Genomic DNA, 24,945 nt, shown 5'->3' with positions numbered 1-24,945 from the left:
TTACTCAGGGGTACATCTGTATGTAAGACGGCTCTAGGTATACCTGTATCATTGTAATGAAAAGTGTGATTTTGTGAAGGAATCCACCAGTTGTCCCCATTCTTCGTGCTGTGGTTCACAACGTGGTAGCAGTCCCACCTCTCCCATCCCTCCATCCCCCATCACTGCGATAATCCTGGTCACAGCTCCCAGAGCTCAGGGGAGGCTGCCCAGCACACGCTGCTCTGTGGACGCAGCAGATCACCCCAGCTCAGCCCCTTTACCTTTGCTGTGCCATACAAGCACATCCCAGCCCTACACGGGGCTCCCGGCGCCTCCCCCTTCCCGCAGCCCCAGCAGCCTGCAGATTGCACACACACATGCCCCCACATCAGCCCAATAACACAAGTGCCTGGAACACTGCACAGTTTTGCCTCTGCAATCACAACCTATTTCCTTTCTTCATCTCAGTCTGCTTCAGGCACCCAGGCAAAGGGAGGGAGAGCCAGCAGGAGTTAACCCTTTCCTCATCTCTGGCCAGAACGTGCATTCAGCTCACGCTTACAAGGATTCCTGGCTCAGCATCTGAGGCTGGAGGGGAATTACTTGCCATATGTCCAGTGCAGGACTTGTAACAGGCACCACACTTTTGTACTGCTGCCTGCACTCATTCACATGCTGCAAGCCTTCTTGTATCTCAGATTGTCTTCAGTTTCATGAGAACCTCAGCAATAAATAAATAAATAAATAAATAAATCCCATTCTGCTTTTCCAAGTGATGAAGAAAAAATTTACAAATGTGGCTAGGATGCAAGACTCTGATGCAAGAAATCCAAGGTTATTTTCCCTTTAAAGAACAAGCAGCTTACAGGCTGGGTGGGGTATCTCCATCCCAGCACACACTTTCTGTGGCTTCGTGATGACAGTCACGGGAAGGACATGAAAAGGATGAAATTTACTGAAATATTTTAAATGTGATTTTGATACAACTTTTTTGTTAAAGGCCATATGTTCTTCTTGTGTGCCTCAGAACGATTCTCTGTCCTAAGTCATTAAGATAAAAACATGTGATCACAAATGAGCAGTTGTTGACCAGTTATCATGATGGTTTCACATTTCGATGCTCAGTTTAAAGCTGAAAACCTTATGAACTCATATGATGGGGATTTCCTTGAATGCTGCAATGCTTGCAGAGTCCCAGTTCCCCTCACTGTGCTTCTGGTTTTCCATACTACTCTTCAGAAGATTATTTCTGCCCTTGGAACGCAGCTAGCTGGCAGCTACTGTTAATGCATTCATCAAGAGTCTGTAAACTCCAGAAGAGAGCACAGGATTAATCTGTGTACACGGTTCCTAAAGCAGCTGATGCTCAGAACATCTGGGACTTCTGCAGTGTCCTGCAACATGGAACTCCTCTACCAGCAGACAATAAAACTCAGCTCTCTCGGGGAAAGGAGAAGTAGCAGGGCCACTTGCTCCCTGTCTCTCAGCTTCCCTTCTGAGTTTTTGGCTTTGTTGTGGGTTAATTAGAAAGACTTTATGTGGAGTAAATATGTGGAGCTCAGAAGCTTTTTTTGTTGAGTGACTTCTCAATACATGGACTTTCTGTGATGGTTTCTGTCAACATCAAGGATTTGTGTTTTTGCTTTTTTTAATCAATTCCAAAAATCCTTGAAAAACACTAAGACAAGGGCATGACTCACATTCAGAATTTCCTGTTGATTTTTTTTTTTCAATGACCAGGATGTCATTGGAGAGTTTGTCCTAAAATAGACTGATTGCAATAATTTTAAACACATCAGGGACATAGGTTTCAAGCAGCAATCCTGCGTTATGGATATGCTGTGAGAGGAGGCTATCCCTGGGACTTGTACAGGTACAAGCTTCCCACAAACAGGCTTCAAAGACCTGGTTTTCACTGAAGACTGACAAAGCAGCTTGTGCAAGCTAAGGACCAATACAAAGCCAAAGCCATCTTCAGAATCAAAAGTGCCCTTCCAGGCTAGTCCTCTTGTGGGAGAAGAAGATATATAGGCAGCCTCACAGGGTGAGATATTTACACTAACATCAAGGGCTGATAACCTTTCTTGTCCCCTGGGACAGGCATTTGGCAAGAAATGGCCAAAGTTCATGACATCTCAGCTGGGGTGGAGCAGAGAAACGCAGTGCCAAGGCTCCAGGCACTGCCACTAATGTCACCTGCTGGATGCTCTTGGTGCTGTGAGCTCCCACGTCCTCGAGGTGCTGCAGAGCCTGACAGGCACAGCAAGTCTGTCACAGAATGTGCTTCATTCCAGGAGGTGCCTATGCAGGCTCGCTCTTCCTCTGCCCACCAGCACAACGCATTACAGAAATAAAAGGTTGACAGTAAATTAGTGAATTGCACGTGCAGTTATGTGCTAAGAAGTTCTTCTGGATTGCCAGTGGTAGGAAAGATGAAGATAAATGGGAAGGAAGCACAGTAGGAAAATATTAACAGAGAGGATGTGCTTTGGGATGTCATTTGAAAGTGTCCCAAGAGCACATGCCTGATGGCAGGTTTCTCTAGAGCCCGTCAGAGAAAGGACATTACAGCATTTATCTCCTTGCAGGAACATTAACTGGGAGAAGTGAATTTTTCAGCTTTTCCTCAAATTCTTGTATTCATCCAGAGCATTTTTCTCTTAGAAAAACACTATTTCTGCATCAGACAAGGGGGGCTCTCCGCTAACCAGAAAGACTGAGTTTGAATGCCATATGCTCCATAAACACACTTTGATAATTTTGATGATCTGTTAGTTATTTCATTAGCATTGTGCAACTACAAAGGGTGAGAGGCCATGTGAAACTCCATAAAACTTTCAGAATGCTGTGGAGGAGGGGTGGTAGGAAAGGGAGGAGGGAATGAATGAGCCTTTGGAAAATAGTGGGGAAAACAATACAAACAAAGTATTACTATAATTCAGTTTTGGTCAGACTGACAGGGTGGGCAGGTGGACAATGCTTTCAGATACAGATGGATATTTAATAACTGCAAAGGAAAACATCAGCACAAAATTACAAAAGACTGAAAAGCAAGAGATCCTGTTCTGCGATCCATTTTGAACTGCTGCTGATCCCAGAGCATGAACCACACAACCAGCTGCACACAGGATGCTTGCTGGCATAAGGACTGGAGCAGACTTTCCCTTTGCAATGCTATTGATCTGAAAACAACAACAAAACAAGGAGGGAGGTGGTAAAACTGGGACTGGGGCACACAGCCTGTATGACTCATTCCCCAAAACAGACTTTTAAATGCCTCACAGCTGAGAAGCAGGCAGCTTAGAGAGTTAATATTCAGAAATTCAGTATATGAGGAAAAAAAAATTACTGTGCAGTTACATGTGGCACTACATCTGCAAATATTTTACATTTTCCAATGTTTGGAGATTGCAGCAGTACTAACTCCTGCAGCCTCTCCGTAAATGTCCTGAACACATTTTATAGAATAAGCAGAGGCAGAAAAGGAGATTGCTCCAAAGCCAGACAGTCAGTAGCAGATTTGAAAAGATCCAGAGCTCAAAAATATTGCAGAAGCTTAAGAACACTTATTTCATGGCACACACAGATATACCCAACGCATCCACCATCCTTTGTGAACTCTGTCAGCAGCTTTCCATCCAAGTCAGGATTTCGATCAGAGAGGAGCAGAAGTCTCAGGCACTGATGGTTTTGCATCTCTGCTGCTAACTTTAGCATATAATGCATGTTTCACAAGATGTGCATATTTTTAAAGCAGAATCAAACCTCTACTTTTGTTCTTATGGTTTGGGGATTTACTTATTTCTCATACTTAAACTCCTACAATATATTTTTGGAGAAGAAACCAGCACCATCACCTAATAAAGAGAGCCCTTCCGTTATTTTTAGATGCTCGTTATTTCTGTGTGCATCTCATGGTATTACTAAATTGATTTAAGCTGACAGCACCGGGAACAGTGTGGCAGACCGATCCTAAAACATCCAAAGAGTCCTTCTGCAGCAAAGCCAGATTTAACTCTTTCCCACTCGCAAAGTGCCAGTCGCCATTCAGAAGGCAGGATCACCATCGTGCAGCTCATTTGCCCCATCAAGTACTGCAAATACCAAATGAGAAAAGAGATGGGAAACAAAAAATGTGAGAACATCCTACTGACTGTGATCTCTTTGCAGCAAGCGATTCCTGATATTATATGAGTGAACCAACGTAAATGAAATTCCGTTTAAAAAAAAATCTATCAACGGGAGAAAAAATAATAACGAGTAAATGTCTGCAGGGTCTGTTGAGGAACTGGCTGTCACTCCCCAGCTCTGTCTTCTAAACCATGTTGGTTTCTGCCACCCAAACTCCAGATGAAAAAGGCTCCGCTTTGGGTCTCCTGGTTAAACAAAAGAGCAGGCAGGGCTGCAGCCAGAGATTGTAAACATTCTGGTTTGGTTTTTTGGCATCTGTAGTACAGAGCTTTCTCATACGTGTGCTTATGCATGTGCACACACATCCACTAATAAATACAGACTGCTACCTTGAGGGAATAGCCAAAAGGCTCTGAAGCAGTGACCTGCTATGATTGTAACCATATCGTGTTGAAACTAAAGTGAGCCTTCCCCTTCCCCCTCCTTCCCTTTCACATTTCTCATGCACTTTGAGCACAGATGGCAAACCCAGGCGTGGTAATAGGAATTTCCACTCTTCTAGGCTGCACATTGATGTAAATGAGCGCTTGCTTTGGTCCACAGCATTGTGTATGTTTGCAAAGAACATAGGAACCAATACAACACATCTGCTCCCACTGCTGCCACAACACTATTTCTTTCATCTGTTTAAGTTTTGGCTTCTCTGAGAGGAAGTAATTGGCTGTTAATTATGGGGGCTGAGAACTGGTCACATCACAGAACTGTGTTTGCAAGCATGATTCATGACAGCATCATTTCTCAGCAGCTGTCAGCAGTAAAGGCTCGGCACTTACATGAAACTATTACAGTATTATACCAGCAAAGAACGAAGACAAACGCTGTGCACAGCTGAGAAAGCAGCAAACAAAATATTTTCTTAAAACCTTTATTCGATAGAGAATCAACTTGAAACATGCTGTTTCTCAGGAGAGATAAACAATAACCCTGCCAGCATGGCTTCCCAGGCCACGAAACTGAAAGCCAAGCTCTTCAGATGTCCTCCCTAGAGCTGGATGAAAAATGAAAGCCTTTTCTCATTAATAGCTGGACGTTCTAAACTTGTTCTTAATAATCCCCAGTCTGTCTCTGTTCTCCTCGCTTCCTTGTCTTGTGCTTAAATTGTTTGGTCCTTGGGGAAGACATTATGATTTGTTATCTTCATATAGCCCCTAGGAGATCTGGCCCAAACCCAGGACTATGGTATTTAAAACCAGAACAGTCAGCCTGCATCAGATCAGCAGTCCACAAAGAACAGCATCCTGTCTCCAGTGACTCCCAGTAGCAAACACTTAGAGGGGAAAAATGCAAACATCAGAGAATGTGCGGACTGAACTTCCTCCTGACTGCATTTTCCCTGCTTCCTGCTTACAAAGCTTCCTATCAGCAGCTTAATAAAAGACAATGAGAGAAAGACTGATGCGATTACAAGGGTGCATCAGAGAGAGAACTTAACACCTCCAGTATATGAGCAGCTGGGGCCCTGAGACCGATGCTGCCATGCTCTGCACGGGTGCCTCATTCAAAGGGAGCTTTGGTGAGCACGGGAAAGCGTGTCCTTCAGAGTGCTGACTGGCAGGTGTCATCGCCTGAGGAACTGAGCTGTGGGCAGGGCAGGCTGATGGGCTGAGCCCATCCCATGTCCAACACTGCAGCCACCAGCAATGGCTGTAAGGATGACGGTAGGGGGGAGCTGCGCCTTCCTCAGCTGTACCCACTACTGGCAGCAGAAGCTGTTGAGCCCTCCACCAACACAGCTGAATCTGCTCAGAAACATCAGGCGGGCTTACTTTAGAGTGCTAGAAGTGTGTTCTTGGAGAAATGTTCTCTCTAGAATCTGTTAGTGCAGTGTTTATTGGAAGAGAGGGCTGCACACTTAATTTGTCATAGCTCTAACTCCAGATTGGGTTTCCATGCCATGAATAAAAACAAGAAGCTCCATGCAAGCTCTAGGCAGCTCTTCTCAGTGGCAACCACTAAAGCTCCTACTGCTGCCAGTGTGACTACCACGAGGCAGAATATGATACGAAGGAGAGTCCCTCTGCCCCACTTAGGCACCAGCGACTGTGAAAAACAAGGTGACCCCAACACAACGCTCACAGAAGAATGCAGTCTTTTATAGGAAAAGAAAATGCATTTCTATGGGCTTCAAACTTTTGGTGTGGTTTTACATACGCAGTTCCCTGCAGGATAATTGATGCTGGGGAAAAGCATGGTTTGCAGCAGGCAGGAAAAATTTAGGCAGTCAAAGCAGCTTCATTTAGTGGGCTAAACCAAAATACCAGGACTTGTATGTAAAACACAAACGAGAAGAAAGGAAAAACAATGTTATAAAAATCCCAGCAATTGAGCTTAAAGAGAGCTGATAGATAACATCTCTAAGCTACCCTCCCAAGCAGGGCCTGAGCCTTTTTTCATGCTGATTTCTTTCTACTTCAGAGGAGAAACTGAGCACAGTGTTTTTGTCAGTACCCAGAAAACTTCAAACTCAGGACTACTCATTTCAAGAAAACGGGAGCTTCAGAAAGCTGAAGATTAAGATACACTGCCCTCAATAGTCTGCATGGGGAAAAGCAAAAGATTTCCTCATTTTTATGAAACCTCTCTGTCCTCCTCTGCTCCAGCTGCTCATATACTGGAGGTGTTAAGTTCTCTCTCTGATGCACCCTTGTAATAGCATCAGTCTTTCTCTTATTCTTTGTCTTTTATTAAGCTGCTGATAGGAAGCTTTGTAAGTAACAAAATGCAGTCTCGTGGATGGAGAAATAACTGTCAGAAAGAAGCAATCTTTTGCCCACTAATTAGAAAGTGAATCTGGATCTCTCGATATACAGCTCAGTGCCCTGACCCCAAGACCGTTCTCTCACACAGTCACATATCAAAGTCCATTCTCTGCTGATCCCAAAAAGCCCTCAGACCCTCTGCACTTCCAGTGTTTGAATTCCAGATCACAAGCTGTACTGGTGCCTGGCTTGTAGTGGCTGAACAAGCAGGAGCTGCTAACACACCTACAGTTGCACTGCTTGACTGCACACTGCTCTCACAAATGACAGTCTTGACAGTGGTCACTGGAAGTTAACTGCCACATTTAAGTGGCTGTTGCTGTTTTTCTGAATACAAACAATAATAGTTTTGAAGACTACACAGGGGCAGACCTGTGGCATCCTGGTACCAGGTAACAGACGTATGGACAACTCACACGGAGATGTTTGGTCTGTAGTTAAGTTTGTTTCTTTCCTTCATTGGTGAGTACGAGCTAGAAGAACTGGAGGTGCAGAGCTTTCAGTCCTCAAGAAGAATCACAGGCTGGGATCTGATGCCAGCTGACCAAAGCAGGACTGCGTGGTGACCAGCTCCTGAATCATAAGTCTTTGTGCAATTCTGGAGTCAATTAATTATCATCTCCAAAACCAGTTCCAGTTCCTCAGTACTGAGAGCCACATCCTTGCATCTGCCCAAGACACTTTCTGTGCAGGCCCGGAGAGCAGAAGGAAAGCACCTCTGACACCCCATGGCTTCACACCTGCCCATTCCCAATGTTCTTATTTCATAGTTACTGATCTTGCGGGAGGCGCACAAACATTTTAGTGTCAACAGGGACAAAGATGCACACATGAGGAGCTTCTACTACATTTTAGTATCTGTCCTGTTTTGGTTTTTAGAGGTACAAAAAGATAAAAGTTCTGTATGAAAATATTTCTGTGGCAATGAACCCTATATTGGCGTACTGCAGTTCCCAGCAACAACACTGCAATGCTGCTGTGACCAGAGTAATCCTCAATTAGCACAAGTGTGTTCATTTTTTCCAAAGAAGAGAGAAAAAAAAAATTGGACACCGAAGCAAATGAAGTGTCTGGATTCCTGGCCTTTATCACAAAACTACAAATTTCATTTTTTTCCTGAACTGATTCTATATGTTGGCAGAATATCAGAGAAACATTTTCAATGAATCTTCCTCCCACTTCTCCTCCTCCTCCGTCCTCTTTGGGGCTTTCATTCACCAATCACAATTAAATAATCCCCAAGAAAAAAAAAAAAAACAAAAAACCAACTAGTTATTTTTGCCAGTCCAATATCCCTATTATGCCAGTGAACTTTGCTGAAGAATCCAAAACTCAGGCAACTTACGAATACATTTGTAATATTCAACAAAATAATAAATTCAGCACATGACACAGGAAATAATAATCAGATGATCTCAGCCCCAGAAGCATTTCACTGCTGTGGAAATGCCAGGTTGGAGAGTTCATGTGGAAAAGGAAAAGCCTTGTAACTTCTCCAAACATCAGTCATCACTTCCAGATACCTCTAAATATGGCCATTCATTTCACACTGCAGGATATTGTATTGAAAAGCAAGGCAGGGCCAACACAGCACCTTCCACCACTAAATATGTGCTGCACAAACCTTAGCTAAGTGTGTTTTTCCTATTTGGAATAGGGCTCTTTCATTTCTAAAAAAGAAATGCTTCGTGCTTCTTGCAGAGCAAAATATTTATAGCCACATGCAGAAAAATATAAAGAGCTTGAAAAAGCAAACTCGGAGGTATTCCAGGATAGCTCCATGACAAATATAGAATGACTCATCCACCTCTTTCAATGAAAATGTTCATCCTAGATAGATCAAAGGCACTAAGAACACCAAGCCCTTTTTGCTAAACCTGGCAAGAAAGTAAAAAAGTTTTCAATCAGCAGTCACTTAGTGGGAGGTCTGCGAACAAATGAAAGCCATAAGATGCTGGCACATGAAAGAAACCATCCCCTACAGTGCACAATAGGGACAATGTATGTAATCTAAGCATAATTTGTGAGGAACAGAAAGTTTGGATGAATATTTTTGCACAGCTCTCCCAGATGCCATATGGATCTGATAGGAGCAGCTATGCTTGATTTTTTGATACAGATTTTCAAAGATCTTCACACTGCCTATCATTCACATGCTTTCAAGACACAGTTTTGAGGGCTGGGACAATTGCAGCCTGTCATCTCATCATGGATTCACTTTTGAGGCACTTGCAGCCCTTGCATGGACACCTACCAGCTTGCAATTGGTCCACGTGCATCTTGCTGTTTGTGAGCCTCTGCACATTGTTCTGTTTGTCTGCATTTCAATGCTGGAGCTCCCACCTCTCCCCAGCACAAAGTGGAGGCAAGTAAAATGTCAAAGACTCATAAAAATAACGTGCTTGCAGCAGACCCCAGGGCTAAAGCTGTCTTTGCATGGGTGCAGCCATGTGTGGTGCCACCACACATACATGCTGCATGTTTCTAGGCCTTGGGGGTTCCTTTACAGCAGTCCTGTTACCTTAAAGCAAGTGGCTCATCAGAGCAGGAGGGGTCAGGCCAGGAGAACTGCTTGCAGCTCTCATTGGTCACTAATTCACTGTGCCTGTGCTGTGCAGCAGTACTTTGCTGGACAACCACTGCCATTCAGGCCAGGAGGAGCCCATCTCAGGAGGAGCACAGCCAGCTGTGTCACCCGTGCAAGGATCTGGCTTTAGAAAGCACTACACAATGGCTGCCTGTCACTTCCAGAGAAGCTGGAATCGTTAGCCTGGCGCTTCAGAACAAGTGGTGAAGTGTTAACCTCACACCAGCAGTTTTCTCAAAGGCAAAGAATAGCCGCTGTGAAAGCTGAACGCAGGCGTTCGATTCACACACGAGTGCTGATGTTGAACCCTCCGAACAAGTGCTGCTGCCCAGGCAAGCCCTGCTGCCTCAGCACTGATTTCACACACTGTGTGCTCTGAGAGGATGGCAGGACGGGAGTCAGCCTTCCTCAGCAGCGATGAAATAGGAACGCACACCCCTGGGCAGAGTGTGTTCAATCCCCAGATGGGGATGGATATTTCTGTGTAGTAAAGCCAGAGTCATATTCCCCTCACTGAACACTTTACCTCACTGCTTGTGGGAAATGGAGAGAGCGGGATCGTTCTGCGCAGCTTTCTTTACTTGCCCACTTTCCTTTGTCCTCCCACTTCCCTACTGTTGTTTACCACTTGCAGCAGTGGAGTCAGCAGGCCGGCAGACCTCTTTCCATCCTACAGTGTGGCTCATCCACAGCCAATGAACAACCAGAGGAAGTGGGAGAGAGTAGACTGCCCAAATCACTCCTGGTGAAGGAAGTTCTGCCAGACCACAGCGCACAGCCTGCAGCTCACTCTGTACTGCCACACTAGGAAAATAAGGAAGGGGTGATGCAGCTGTGCATTAACACCAGCCTGACCAAAGCATGGCTTCAGTCCAACTGTCTAAATAGTTCATTTTGATAAACACACATCATCTGTGGCGGGATGCTCAAAGCCCCCTGGTGCAGCACTGCTAGCTCCTGCTGCTGAACAGGGAGCTTTGGGGAACTTTACACTTCATCATGAGAGTACTGCACTGAAAAAAGCTGACTTGGAAATTTTTCAGTTTCAGAGTTTCTTGTCTTGCTAAATTCTTGAAACTGGTTTTAAATACTAACTGTGCGTAATTGCTTACTGCAGAAGGGAAAATCCTGACAGCAATATCCTCCTTATTCATAAAGAATTCACACATTTTACCCAATTCTGAAACTTACTAACCAAGCTTCTGGAAGTGATTTTTTTCCATGACCTTAAACTTCAGCAGTAACAAACAGTTTGCAAATTTCTCTGGGTAACAGTTGCCTGCAAAGCACTTCAAATTTATAAACTTCTCATACAGTTTCTGACATTTATCATTGCTAAAGTAAATGGAAGCAATGGAATCGGCTATGCATCGTGAGTAATATAATGCAATACTAAAGGACACCCAGAGGAGTACTTCAGAGGCAAAGGAATCTAAATCATACACTCGGTGCTGGGAAACCATATAGGAAAATGTGCAGCACCATTTCTTGGTTGACTGTAGCTGTCACTGCTCAGTGTTATGTGAGAGCTGAGCACGCTGCCGATGCACGGGGTTACATAATTGACAGCGGTGATTTACTATTTATGTGAATTAGAAGAGAAAGAAACTGTGGAAAGAATTCCTAATGAGTGATCACAAGTGTTTCCACAGGGCCTGCCACAGCCAGGGCTAAACAGAACCTTACGGCACGGCCGGGAGATGGCTTTGGGCAGACAAAGCAGGGAACGCGCTCGGTCCGTACAAGGGTTCCCAGGCAGGCAGGCAGGCAGACAGCATCCCAGCCCTCAGCCATGTACCTCTAAGTCCTTAACACAGAGAGCTCCCTCCTTTGTGCCTTCTAACTTCTTTTTGTTGTCCTCCACTGCCTGGTGCAAGTCAAAGATTCACAGGCACTGAGCAGATGAACTGGGCAGAAACAAGAACTCTTTGAATGCACATTTATGGACGCTACAACATCTGCTGCATCCCGCTGCATCCCGCGTGTCACTAGGCAGCAATCTCAACTTGTCTTTGGCAGGTGTGTGGCTTACACACATCCTACAAAGCGTGGATGCCTCCTCCTTTGTGAGCACAGGGTTTGTCTGGATGGAACATGAGAGCTGCAAGCACCCAGCAGCATGGTTCCTGCAACCATGCCCCACTGCACGATGCCCCAGTGACACGCACAGATCAGTGCAGGGTACGTGCAGAACGTCTGCTGCAGATCAGATCTGACCAGCTAAGGAGAGGGGCTGCCCGTTCTGTGCCAATGGAACATCTTCACCTGGGAAATCCCAGCCAAAGAAGAAATAAATGTGGTAGTGATGGAAGCTTCGTACATATATATCCTTTTACACTCACTGCTTCTTACATATTTACATGGAAATATACAGAATTTTTGAGTAATCGTAACCGTACTCAGATTAAACTTGGGAACTTTTTTTCCCCTCCTCCTGACATTTTTTCCTTTGCTCTGTGTTTTAATCTCCCCTGCTTTCTCTTTCTTTCCCTCTGTTTGCTTCTTCCTCCAGTCCCACTGAAGATAAACACAAGATCATGATGTAAGAAATAACTCGCCCTTTCCATTCCTCTATTTCTCCTGCAAGCATCTGCAAATTCTATTAGCTGAAATGATGTGGGACACTGGGATGGATGGGGGCAGACGGAGAGGCGCAGACAGACAGACTGCCCGGTAGCGTCTGGTAGCCTGGCACTTGCTGGCTGCTTGGTACAGAGCTGCATCTTCCTGGGGAGGAGCTTTATCAGTATCATCAGTACAAACCCTAATTGCGTTACAGAAATTGTAAGATGAAAATGAAAGTTTAAATTACTTCAGTGTTTATCTTCATTTGTATATATTTGGCTGTTAACAAGATGCACACACACACAATGCCAACTCCAGCCAATGGGGAGAATTTATGATGGAGGAAGCAATACAAACTGAAGAACAGTCAGCTGAGTGCTCTGCGGCCCTCAGCACCTTACTGAAGGCATTTTGTGGTGAGGGAGCACTGCTCGCCCACTGCTGAAGCTCAGTGCCTTTGTGCCAACACAACAACCTGCAGGACCATGCTGTAATCAGACCTCTTGGGAAAGAATGGCTTTGGAGGACTCTCTACACTGCACCATGAGATCGTGGGATGCAGATCTGCAGTAGTAAAGGTATATAGATGATACCTGAAGTATCAGTTGAAAACAACTCTCAAAATACCATTTAATTCATGTTTGTGTCTTCAATATCAAAATGTATATTATTTTTCTAACGTGATAATCAAACGTGTTGCTCTTCTAGGTGTATTATTTTTTATTAGCAAATCAGAAGCTTCTGAAGTCACAAAATTGATTTTCAGAGAGTCTGTTTTCAGGCTTTCCATTTTCTTAATAATGCATTCCTCACTGTCACAATTGCAGGAGAAACGTTTGAAAGAAATTAGGTAGAAACAGTCCAGTGGCTCAGTGTGCAAAGCAAACAAGTTTTGAAAGTGTACTGATCTATTTTAAGGTTATGGCCTTTAAGACAATCTCATAACTTGGACGGCATTTTTGCTTTTTGAAAGCTAGCAGTTGGATACATAATGTAACTCTCCACAATTATTTCCTTAAAATCTTTGCAGAAAACGTGTGGCAGAGAGCTAACAAGCAAGCAAGACTCACATATAGCATGACTGCCTCATGCTTCCCTGTTCTGTAGGTTTTATGGCATAAGCACATTTGTACGTAAAGCCAGCAATGCTTTATTAGATAACCAATAACACGCATCACACTGCAGCTAGTAAATAGATCTATCCCAAGAAAATACATAATGTGAGGGAGATTGGGTCTGGCTGGCATTATTATTTACACAAGACTGCATGGAATCTTTGCTTCTAATTATAGCTGTGCCTGGCTGAGACAGGTGGGTCAAATGGGATTCATCCTTCCCAGGCAGGATGAATGTGCCAACGCTCAGACAATGTTCAGGTCATTCCCCCAGCTATGCAGCCTGATGCTCCCAGAAATGAACTGAGATGAGTGCATGCAGTCTGTACCCTAATCAATATCATTAATTCATCTGGAAGAAAGGAAAGAGCAGGGGATCTGCTCTCTCCTAACTCTGTCTGATGAGCAAAGTGGTCAGTTGGTCTCTGCCTGCAGACTGAACAAAGCAGCAGTGCGTGGCCCCCAGCAGCCAGAGAGATTCAATGGGGAAAATCCTGACAGAGCCCTTGGTCATGAAGGATTCAAATACGGAAGACTTCAGATTTCCTGTTTTCTTCTAAGGACCAGAGATCTGTAATCAGCTGATGTCTTCTTAAAGAACAGAACAACCTACTGTGTCACCAAGCTGCTCATGCTGCTCCTTTCCCTCCGGGGACAGTCCCATCATGTGGCATGGCAGGAGAGAGCAGGGGGCCATATTGAGATACCTGCCATGAATGAGACAACAAAACTTGGCAGCTGCTGAGGAACGTGGAGTCATGGAGAGCTGGGGATGCACTGATATGTGGTGCTAGATGCAGTGCAGTGAGATGCAGGAATTGGGTGTGTCTTGATGTCAGGAGGCTTGTTTTCATATATACATATGTATGTAATTGCACATACAGAAATGCACTGTTACCTATGTGGCAAGTTCATGGAAATGTTAAGTTAGACTCTGAAGAGCTTGAAAATATTTCAGGAAAGCATTAAAAGGAGGTGATATGCTTGAAGTAAAACATAGAAGTCTAGGCTCTGTTGCCCCTAATTTCCAAAATATCGATCCCTGAAAGACACATACACTCTAAAAAAACAAAATACCACTAAAAGATCAAAGATCCTTCTGGGGTGCATTCTCAGCACTCTTCAAAGCCTTATGTCCCCTCTCTTGCCCCTTGTAAACTGATTAACTTCAGTGGGATGAATTTGCTCACAAAATCAGCAAAATCATGCAGTGAAAATAAGCAACCGTACGTGTTAACTCAGAGCAAAGCAAAACCAAGATCCTTCTATTTTCCTCTGCTTGATTGAACCACTGGGATTTACACCAGTTCTCATTTTCAAGCTACAATTGATATTTAATCTGTTACCAGGCAGATTTTTCTGAAATCATTTTGCACATGGATCAGAGGCAACCCCCTTTCCCTGAATTAAAAAGTAAATGAGAGCACCATCTGGCCACTCCTCGTCTGATTCAGCCCCAGCGCCTGCGGTGGTATTCCAAAATGTGAGGAATGCTCACCCTGTAGACTCGATTCACATCCTCCCTCCTATTGACTAAAGCTGCTCTGTCCCCTTCTGGGCTGCTTTATATAAGAAGTTGGTGGGAAGACGAGGGCTCTGAAACCTTAACCATCTTCAAATGTGCGTGTGTGTGGTCTGAGCAGGCAGCTTATGCAATGAGAAATGGGAAGCCACTAAAATGATTCTGCTTCTAAATATTTTGACCTTTATTGACATTTATAAGTAGCAGGCAGCTTAATTACCAATTAAAGGAAGTTATTAGCTACAAAAGGAGCCTGTTCTTTTTTTCTTTTATGGCTCCTTTCCCAAACCAGTGCTATTCAGATGAGATTTCTGTGGCAGGACAAGGCAAAGGAGCCCAGGAGACCTCAGTTGCTTTACAGCTAACCTATACAGCAGCCGTTAGAGAACTCAAAGAACTTTCATAAAGTGGACACTCCAGAGAAAGCACATTCAGAACAACACACCCTCTGCTTCTGCTGGTATCACAGCCTTGTATTACAGCACTCCCACGATTTTCTAAATGGAATTGCTTGGTGGGCATTACTGCTGGAATTGCTTGGCGTGCATTACTGCTGGCTTGTTTGCTTTCATGCACACTCATAAACAAGGCTTCATCCTATTCAAATTATTGATTTTATATTGGTTGTTTTGAGGTTGGTTTTTTTTAATACACAATACGCATTCAGAGGATGGCCTGAGGAGCTGAGAATATACATGAATGGACTACTGACCCTGATGCAAACTGTTAAAACAACTGCAAGTTCCACCCCAAAGATGGCTGCATTCCTGCAGCAAACAAAGCAGTTCCTTTAAGCCACCCAGTCTCCAAATTTGCCACCAGGATTGCATTGGTAGGAGCTTTGTACACATTTATGGCCCCACTACTCTAACATGATTGCTGGGTAATGGCACTTACGAAAATATCTTCATTAGAAAGTATTTATTAGAATAACCAATGTACTCCCATAATTTTAGAATATCTCTTACTAAATACAAACGAGGAGAAGAGTATACCCAAATTTCAGTAATGAGTGCTCTAATATCTGAAATATATGATCGGTACGATGCTTTTTCATCTAACCTTGTTCTAACCTGAATTAAAAATCAGTGACAAAATAACTGCCCAACTCTGAACATTCATTATTTTCCACTGTGTAACACAGATCAGTGCTGTTTTAGGAGTCTCTGTATAAGAAGGGAAGATCAATACATACAAGAAATGCAAAGAAAGACACCTAAAGCATTGTTTCCTCAGTGGATGAAGAATCCCCAGTGGATGCAGTTTCCCAGTGACAAGGAAAGTAGCTGCATGGTCCACAATGCATTTTAGAGTATATTAAACCAAGAAGTAATGGAAGTTCCAGCACTCTCCTAGGCACAGTATTTTTGGTTTTCATCAGTGCTACTCCTGCATATATCAAAAGAAGTTCCATGATACCTTCTACTGACCTCAGTGTCCAATTTTCCAGCATACTTCTGGACTCTCTCAAGCGAGACATTTAACACTATTTTTCCATTCTCTGTGCTTTCTTCCAGATCCTCCTGTATTGTTTTGCTTTTTCTTTGTCTGTATTCTTTACACTTCCTATACTAAGTTGGTAATTCAACTACAGTTTCATACAGAAAAAAAATATTAATTGCAGCCTATTTGAAACTAAGAGTTTGATCCTGCAGTCACTAAAGTCAAAGGCAACAAGGGCGTTCTGTTCAGTGGGAATAGAACAAATCCAGTTCCTGATCAGTGTGTTTTTAATCAGGAAGCCTTCACATTTAAAAGGGAAATAATTTGCATCATATTAGTATTCATTGTCCACCTACACAGGATGGGAAATTTACTGAACAAAAAGGTTAAGTGTGTCGGTGCCAAAAAGGTTTGCCCATTGCTCAGTCGGTCACAGCAATGAAAGCATCTCAGCTGTACCTGTTCCAGGAAATTACATCAAAAACCCCTGCACGCATGGCTCAGGGGAGTCAGACCTGTTTCTTATGGTACATGAAAGGTCATCTGAGATCACTGTGCGTATTATTTCATCTCAAGAAGAGTCCAAGTGCACCAAAAACAAAAATAAAGCTCAATGAAAGAAGGTAGCAGAAGGGAAGTTGCTGCAGGCTGCCTGATACGGCTTACTCGAGTGTGTCACTTCAGATCAGCAGGGAAACGTCCTCCAGCAAATTGTTTACCAGGAGACTGGAAAAGCGATACAAGAGTTCTTTGTGCGTGGTACAGGAAGGCACGTGGTGCTCACAGCACAGGACAGCTCTGTCCAGTCAGGGGGTCACAGAACCAGCTGGATTTGGGGTCAGTGTAACGAGAGGCAGAAAAGGCTTAGTGTCAGAAGCACGCCGTTTGCTGCAGAGACATAACCTGCTTCAGTGGCAAACTGTGGGGACTTACAGTTTGAAAAAGACACAAAGCACTTCTTTAGGTGTTTTCTTACAAGATGAATTTTGTACAAGGTTTCTTCCTATAACATTTTATCCAATATTAGATAATACATCTGATTAAAGACTGAGATTAGATTTCAAAGTGGAAAGCACCTTATGGTGCATCATTTCACTGACATTTTGAGGCAGTTCAGGACAACAGCACGTCACACACCAAAAAGCCTACGTCTTCCAGGAAGATGTCTCACCCCTGGATCATCTTTCTCCTCTGGCAGCTATTCTGGCAGCTTCTCCTTTACCAGCTATTGCAGGAGGGATAGAATGGGATCTCACATCCTGTGTGAACTTGTGGTTGTCAAATGTCTGAGCAGAAATTATACTCAAAGCTATTTTCTAAAGTATTAGTAACAAACCAAACTTATGCAAACATCAGCCACAGTAGCTGCTGATGTGAAGACGTGGAAGAGCAGATCAAATCCAAGCTTGCAACAGCAAACAGGTATCAGTAGGATAGAAATATCTGCCTGAATTTTGATGCCCTTGAACAACTCAATAAATCACATCATTCTACATACACACCTTGATAGGAGTCAGACAGCAGTAATGTCCTTGAAAATCAGGCAGTAGTGGGCTCTGGGAGGAAGGAAGTAGCTGGTACATGCAGTAAATCAAATGCAAAAAAAAAAAAAAAAAAAAAAAAAAAAAAAAAAAAAAGGAAAATAAATTTGGAAAAAATAAAAATCACAGTTCTGCAGAATCATTCCATTCAGCCTGGCTACAAACACAGGCAGCTACAAACCGATCATTCATCTCCAACATAAACATAGATTTCGTTAGACTAGCAGTAACATAGGTTGAGATTTTTAGTAGATGACATAAATAAATGTATTTTTATATTTCCTGACCACATTAAGCTTGAAATCAGAGTTCTAAACTGCGAGCCACATACTATAAGACTTCTAATAGCCAATAAATTCCGAGAGTCACAGTGAAGCAATGTTTTCTCCTTAATGGTACATTTTGGCTGTGGTGTATATAAATACAAGGGGACTTGTTTTTTTATGGATTTGAGATTTTATGTTGCTGAACATGATCATTCAAAAAAGGTTAAAGTTCTCTTAGAAGGACAGCAAGATGGAAACCACTTCAGAAGGCACGATGTCAGATTCCAAATATTATTTCTACATGGAAAGACATTAGTAAGAGATGGGGGAAGGCTGGGGAAAATTACTTTCTCCCCAGAAGGCACAATTCAGGAGAGCAAAAGCTTAGCTAAAACATCCCAGCTCAACATCACCACTGTGTTCCTCAGTTCCTATCCCACTCTTACACATTAAGAACGCATTGAGCTCTTACCCTGCCCAGTGCATCCACTCCCTATTTGTAAAGCAGGGATTATAGTGCCAAAATTCCTTTAGGTGGTACCAAAAGAATGAATGAGTTTAGAGAGTTACCAATAATACTTAGTGCTAAAAAACTCTAAAGGTCATTTTTCATCTCAAAGTCTTACAACACTGTAAAGTGGAGATCATGATAAGTGAACACAACAGATGTAATAACTTTCACAGATTCACCAAACGTGTCAGTAGCAAAGTCAGAAGTGATTCTCAGGTTGGCCATATAACCCTTAAAAGTCATCTTAAGCTTCCAGACCCATCAAAGATGACAGCTGATAATCTGACAGTAGTCAGATTTTAACAAGCAGCAGCAGCTTGCTGGATTACAAGGCTGCATTTCAGCATGGCATCGCTAAGCAAGCCCTGGCTGAAGAACAACACAACATTCCACAGACTTTGAAGGCAAGTCCTTCAATATGGGACAAAGTTGTTTAGTTTTTGGATCTACCACTTTCAGCAGATCTCTCACAAAGAGACATGTTCCCAGTGGGGGAGCAATAAAGAGAGTCAGCGTGTACTGGCTCTACTGCCTGTTATTGACTGGAAGTTGTTGGAATAGCCAAGAAGAAAATATCTGAGCGCTGATGTCACTTCGATACAATTGCTTTGGAGGCTATTCAGTTTTCCTTGGGGCGCCTATTCATTTTTAGAGACTCACTGATCTTTGTCTGATGGCTGAAGTTTTATGACCAGAAAGAAATGAAGATGGCAGCTAAGAGCTTCAGTTCACAATGAGAGAAATAATCCTTTTAAGGGAGAATTTCTCATTCCTAGCTCAGTTTAAGAACTAGCAGCTGAGACTGAGTAGATGGAATGTACCAGCAGTATAAATTTTAAAACACCAAGTGCTTTCAAATGCAAATTAGCTGTAGAATGACAAATAAAACAAAAATAATAACAACTTCCCCACCCACCTATGTTAAGGTTGAAAAGTCAAGTATTCGCAGGCTGGAAATTCCAGAATTAAGGTTGCCTTCTGCAGTCCTAATTCACTACTCCTGCGTGATACAATTAAAATATATTTTCCCCCATGGCCTCACCCCTTCGGTGGGCAGGATGAACAGAGCTATTCAGGATTTCTTTTTTTACCTTTTGGAATCAATGTGTGGCCTTGGTTTTATTTATAGCGTGCAGTTTAAACTCTTCACTGAGCACAGGATTATTCATTTCCTTGTGGGTTTTAATATAATGCTTATCAAGAAGTACTTGCTACAAAAACATAAAAACGTCTGATGACAAAACCCCTGCCAAACAGGCAGGATGGTAGCATGGGTCCCTTCAACATAAGAGCTTAATCAGAATCAGAGGACCCACAAGATTGTTTTGATTAGTATGAGATCATCTGAATGCAATACAGTGTATAATATATTCTTGTTTTTAGCAAACCCCATTTTCTGAGAGAGAGCTCCAAAACTTCCACTGCCACGAGTTTTGTGTTTGAGAAACCATGTGTTTCCTTTCAGGGTCATCCACAGCATTTCCAAACCTCATTTTCTGTGGTTTACAGCACTTCCTTCTAAGATCTCTGGTCAAAAGACAAGCAAGGCCTAGTCTGGGGCTAAGCAGTGCGGTACTGCAGGGCTACAGTAGAACCATTCATTGTATACGTGAATTTGGAAATTCACTTTTAAATTTGTAATTTAAAGAAAAAATAAATCAATCCCTACTTTTACTTACATACTTACTTACTTACATACTCTCTTATTTAGAAGTCTAATTGTAGGTGATTATGTATATATACACCTAAAACCAAAAAGCAATTATGTCTGCTACCAAAAATACTGGAACAACTTTGTAGAACTGTTTGAACAAAACAATACTAATGATTTGAGTTGTTTTTTGTTGTTGTTGTTGTTTTTTTCCCCAGCAGTTAATCATGCATCAGCAAAGTTTTAAATAAATAATTCGGAGACTATATAATCACTCTTCTTGCAGACAAGACAATTCACACCCCTTTTGATCTGAATCTAAGCTACAAATCAAGTAACTCTTTTTTAGAAGTTACCTCTACTGGAAAAAAAAAAGTTCCATCAGTATAAAAACCTTTTAAGAAATACAAATTTCAAGTTTATGCAAGCCTGCAATCCCACCTGCACAACCTCTCTTTCAGATAAATCAATTTACGATTCCCTGTGTCATACTGCTTGTTTTACATCACACTCTTAAAGAAAAGAGCAGATGTTAGAAATATTTAAGAAAAAAAAAAGACTTACTGATCTGACAGCCATCAGGATCTCTCTTTTGGTTCACACTGCTTATCTCAAGCTGTTCCTCAGTGAAACTCTCTTTAGAGAAGAGGAGCTGACAGCTGAAAGAAAAATGCACGAAGCTTACACTTTATATCCAGAAGACTGGAAATTTGGCATGTCTGGAGGCTTTAGCATTATTATTATTACAAATACATTCTGGAATTTGTATTTTTGGCATAACCAGAAGATTCGTTGTAAAGAATGTAGCTTCATTTTTTTTTAATGTGTTAAGTTAGCTTGGATTACTTCAAATTTAAGTATTCCAGCAGTGACCACAAATAATATCCTTTTTTCATTTGATGTAGTAAAAAGAAAGCTAACAAACATGACTTCAGGTATGACTTAGCTACAACTTTCAAAACATCACCTTTATTACCTTAGGATGCACCAACCTGAAAAACTGGCCCTCCTACAACCTGAGCTTGGTCAAGACAGACTTGTTAGTCATAGTTTCCTTTAACGAAAAACTATTTTAAAGTCAAAAAAGTTTTTAAAAAAATAATAATAATAATCTCAAACCAGAGCTATTGGTGTCCTGTTGATGTTTTTAGAAGAACATGCTTAATTCAATATGCAAGTTGTCTGCCTGTGACATTTCCCCAGTTTAATGCAAGGCTTCTGATTTATAAAGGCAGAAGTTGATGCTACAGTCTCAATTGTCAGTGCATCCTCCCATCCACAACTACTCTTCAACAGTGTTACTTCTACACCTCCAATGTTGTAACAGCATCAGGGAGCTCCCACTGCAGACACAGACCTTGCTAATGCTAAGTGTTGTATAAACACAGCCAGGAGATTTAAATTACCACATCCTCAAAGAGATTGATGGAACTATTTTGCTGTTCTAGCAGGAGGATCACAAGGCATTTCGCAGTTAGGTTTCTCTGGAAGGAAGGCTGTATTTTCAGCCTTATTTTATGGATGGGAATTTCAAGGAGGACTGAGTATAGCAGCACAAGACAACAAATTATGCTTTCTCTCTGAAAGTGGACACGCTCTGAGCACTAAACTGAAAGCTTGCTGAGGTTCCATTTTTGCAGACATCATCACTTATACTAACACACTACCACAGAGAATCGTAGGTCTGATACCAGCATTTAGCTCTAGTTTAGAAGCACCCATTTCCTGAGCCTGACTGAGAGCCTGGAAATCATTTCTACCCACCAGCCACCTGATGCTCTCAGCTGAGCCCAATGATTTGCTCACCCAAAGGAATGCACAGACACTTGCTAACACACTGGGAAACAGAAGTCAAGGTCATTTCATCCATATGCCTCAAGTGATGTAACATTTGCCATGGCTACTATATAATGCACAAATTACAGAGTATAATCATCTTACTGCTGACATCTGGTCAAGTTTAAAACCGGAATCTTGTAAAGTTTGTAATTACGTCTCCTTATGCTTTTCTGAGCTTTATTAATCTCAGCTTTTTTTTTTTTTTTTTTAACTTCAATGAGGGCATTTTCTGATTCATAGCAATGTTTCAATTAATTATTTCCATTATTACCCCTTTCACTGCCTAAAAGAAAGAAAAAATAAAATTAAAAGCTCCCTGAGTTTTAACCCTTTACATGACAAAGTGACATAGGTTCTCAGAACCTCATCCAAGCGATGCTGTAATTCACTAGAGACTTTCCACTGACTTAGCTTTGGATCAGCCCCCAAAACAAGGGAGGCTGTGGTACAGCAAAGCCCTGGGACAGATATTCCAATTTAAACATATATTAAAGCTCCATCGCCATCTCTCGTTAATCCATCAAAGAGAGAGGAATTTAGTACGTTCTCACGTCTTGCAGTGGTTTGCAGGGTGTGGGGGATCAGTGCCTGGCACTGCCCTGGCCCGCCCAGCCCCATCCGTGCTGTGCAATGCTGCCTCTCGGTGGAGCTCAGCTAGAGGCTCAGCAAGGCTGTCAGCTTTTCTCTCCAAACCTGAACAGAAGTAGGACTAGTCTGTCTTTAGCTATTAAGGTGCCATTTCCCTGCAATTTCTGTCTGCCTGCTGCATGTGAAAAGGACTAATGTCATCATCTCCAGAGTATCGCTGAAGTAAAAGCTACTGGTAGCTGGACGGCCAGGAGCACAGAACCTGACTGTTTCATAAGGCAAGCTGAATATCCATAGAGAACAATTGCATGGTTTTGCTAATGAGCTAACTCAGCTAACTGAATGATGAACTAATTCAACTTCTTACAAAACAATTCATGAACTCTTATTAATTATCAGTAATTCAGTGTTTGGAGACCTTCATTAATTACCACTGTTCCTAGTTGTTTTCTCTATTTATGTTATATGTGCAGTGTAAAGATAAACTTAAAAAAAAAATTAGCTGTGACTTTTTGTTCATAATCACAGTGATGGGAAAAATTCCAAAAGCATTCTCAGTGTTTTGTAGTTGTCAAGACACTTTATTTTCTCTCATTCCCAAGCTTCAGAAGCTTCCTCTTTGTGATTGCAAACAGATGAGGATAGAACATGCAATTAAACTACAACAAGTAAATTCCAATCAGTAGTGGCCTGCAGCAGCATCTCAGTGTTCACATCAGAAAGAGGCCAACTCTTAGTATGAAGCTGTCAGCAGGAAAAGATAAATAAAAATTGATTTTTAGAAGCAAATTCACTAACCTTCATTGCACCCAGGAATATCTGTAACATCTGTCATTTATTATCTACCAAGGCTGGGATTTTCAACCATCCACTGAGCCTGGGCATTCAAAATCCAATAGGCAACTTTGAATATACCCGTGCAAAATCAAATGAGTTCTTCCCATGGGGGAGAAGTTCGTGCACCTCTCTACGTTCATCGAGAAATATTATTAAGAATATAATATTTTGGGGCTTTTGACAGGCTGAGAGAGCTGAGGCTCTTCATCCCGGAGAAGAGAAGGCTCCAGAGGGGACCTTATAGTGGCCCTCCGATGCCTGAAGGGGGCTTACAGGAAAGCTGGGGTGAGATTTTTTATAAGGGCATATAGCAACAGGACAAGGAGAAATGGTTTTAAACTGGAAAAAGGCCTTTAAAATGTGAAGGTTCTGTACAACTGCAGTAGATTCTGCAGATCTACATTATCCTGCCCAATCCTTACAGTCCTTCTTCGCAAAACAGAGATGGTAGATTCTCACATATATTAAGTTTTTCGGAAATTATCCAGTAAAGCCAGTGCTTAGTCATAACAGTTATTCAGAGTCACCAATGGGCACAATAGCGTTAGTTTTCATGCTAGTGTAGGAACTACTAAATAAATATTGTGTAAGTTTAAGAGTTACCTATCTGCTCTCATTTCAGGGATCACATTTCAAACACAAGATCTTCCAAAAAAAAGATGGTGCCTCTCTGCAGTTTGTGATGGTTCCAGCCAGTTTTACCACCACACTACATCCCAGATGTCCTGGAAGTGTTGGAGTGGTGCTGAGCCTCCTGGCACTCCGATGGGATGCAGGCTTGCCAGCAGATCAGGTCAGCAGGCAGTATGAGAAGCTGGAGAAAAAGCACATAGCAATGTGAGGTACAGCAAGCTTTACCAGGTAAAGGGCAGAGCAAATATGAGCATATCATTCTGGCTAAAAGCTTTTACATAGAAATAAAAATTGTTCTAGATGTGGAGAAGTTGGCAATCTTTATTCTAAAGTTAATGAGGAAGCCTGGCATGCATGTGTGTATATCTGTATGTACATAGCTGAGTTCAAAACCAGGCATTTAGCAAAAAAGCCTGGTCATCATGCTCTTGATCGTTTCACACAGACAATAAAATGCATCTCCCACATTTCCAAACACTTCTTTCTGTCTTTTGAATGCATTCAATGCTAAGAAATGGTTCTGAACATCTCTTCTAACAACTATGTTCCTCCAACTGCTTCAAATCAAAGCTACATGATTGATTGTAAAGTAAGACATCCTCATTTAAATTACTTCCAATTTTCTATTTTTCTCTGAAAACCAAATCAGGCCACTAGTACAGTTGAGCGATGGACAAAAACTTTCCAAAACCAGCTAATATAATGTAACGAAAGTCGTTTTGTAACACAGAAAAAAATATGAGTACAGTTACACAAGTATTCCTGTTCCAAGAACCATTGTAAGTGGGTTTTGTTTTGATTTTGAAAAATCTCCAGTATTCCAGAGTAGCTGCAGTAGACCACACACTGGAAAATGACATGTTTTTCTGGTCACTCTGTAATAAAAAGGATTTTTCTCTGAGAGACAGAAAAGGC

General features: G+C 42.2%; 1 protein-coding gene across 1 annotated transcript in view; it reads right to left on the bottom strand.

Moving 5' to 3' along the window:
* Positions 1-24,945, bottom strand: part of ZWILCH (zwilch kinetochore protein) — a 115,209-nt gene that overhangs the window by 74,835 nt on the left and 15,429 nt on the right. Inside the window, exons 19-20 of the transcript XR_014885950.1 lie at positions 24,001-24,211; positions 20,698-20,792 (exon numbers count right to left, since the gene is read on the bottom strand). The gene's annotated coding sequence lies outside the window, so the exon portion shown is untranslated. The remainder of the gene's footprint in view (positions 1-20,697; positions 20,793-24,000; positions 24,212-24,945) is intronic.

The sequence above is a fragment of the Meleagris gallopavo genome, chromosome 12, assembly GCF_905368555.1.
Source record: "Meleagris gallopavo chromosome 12, MGAL_WU_HG_1.1, whole genome shotgun sequence".
Lineage (NCBI taxonomy): Eukaryota > Metazoa > Chordata > Aves > Galliformes > Phasianidae > Meleagris > Meleagris gallopavo.
This window is presented reverse-complemented; position numbering and strand designations above follow the sequence as displayed.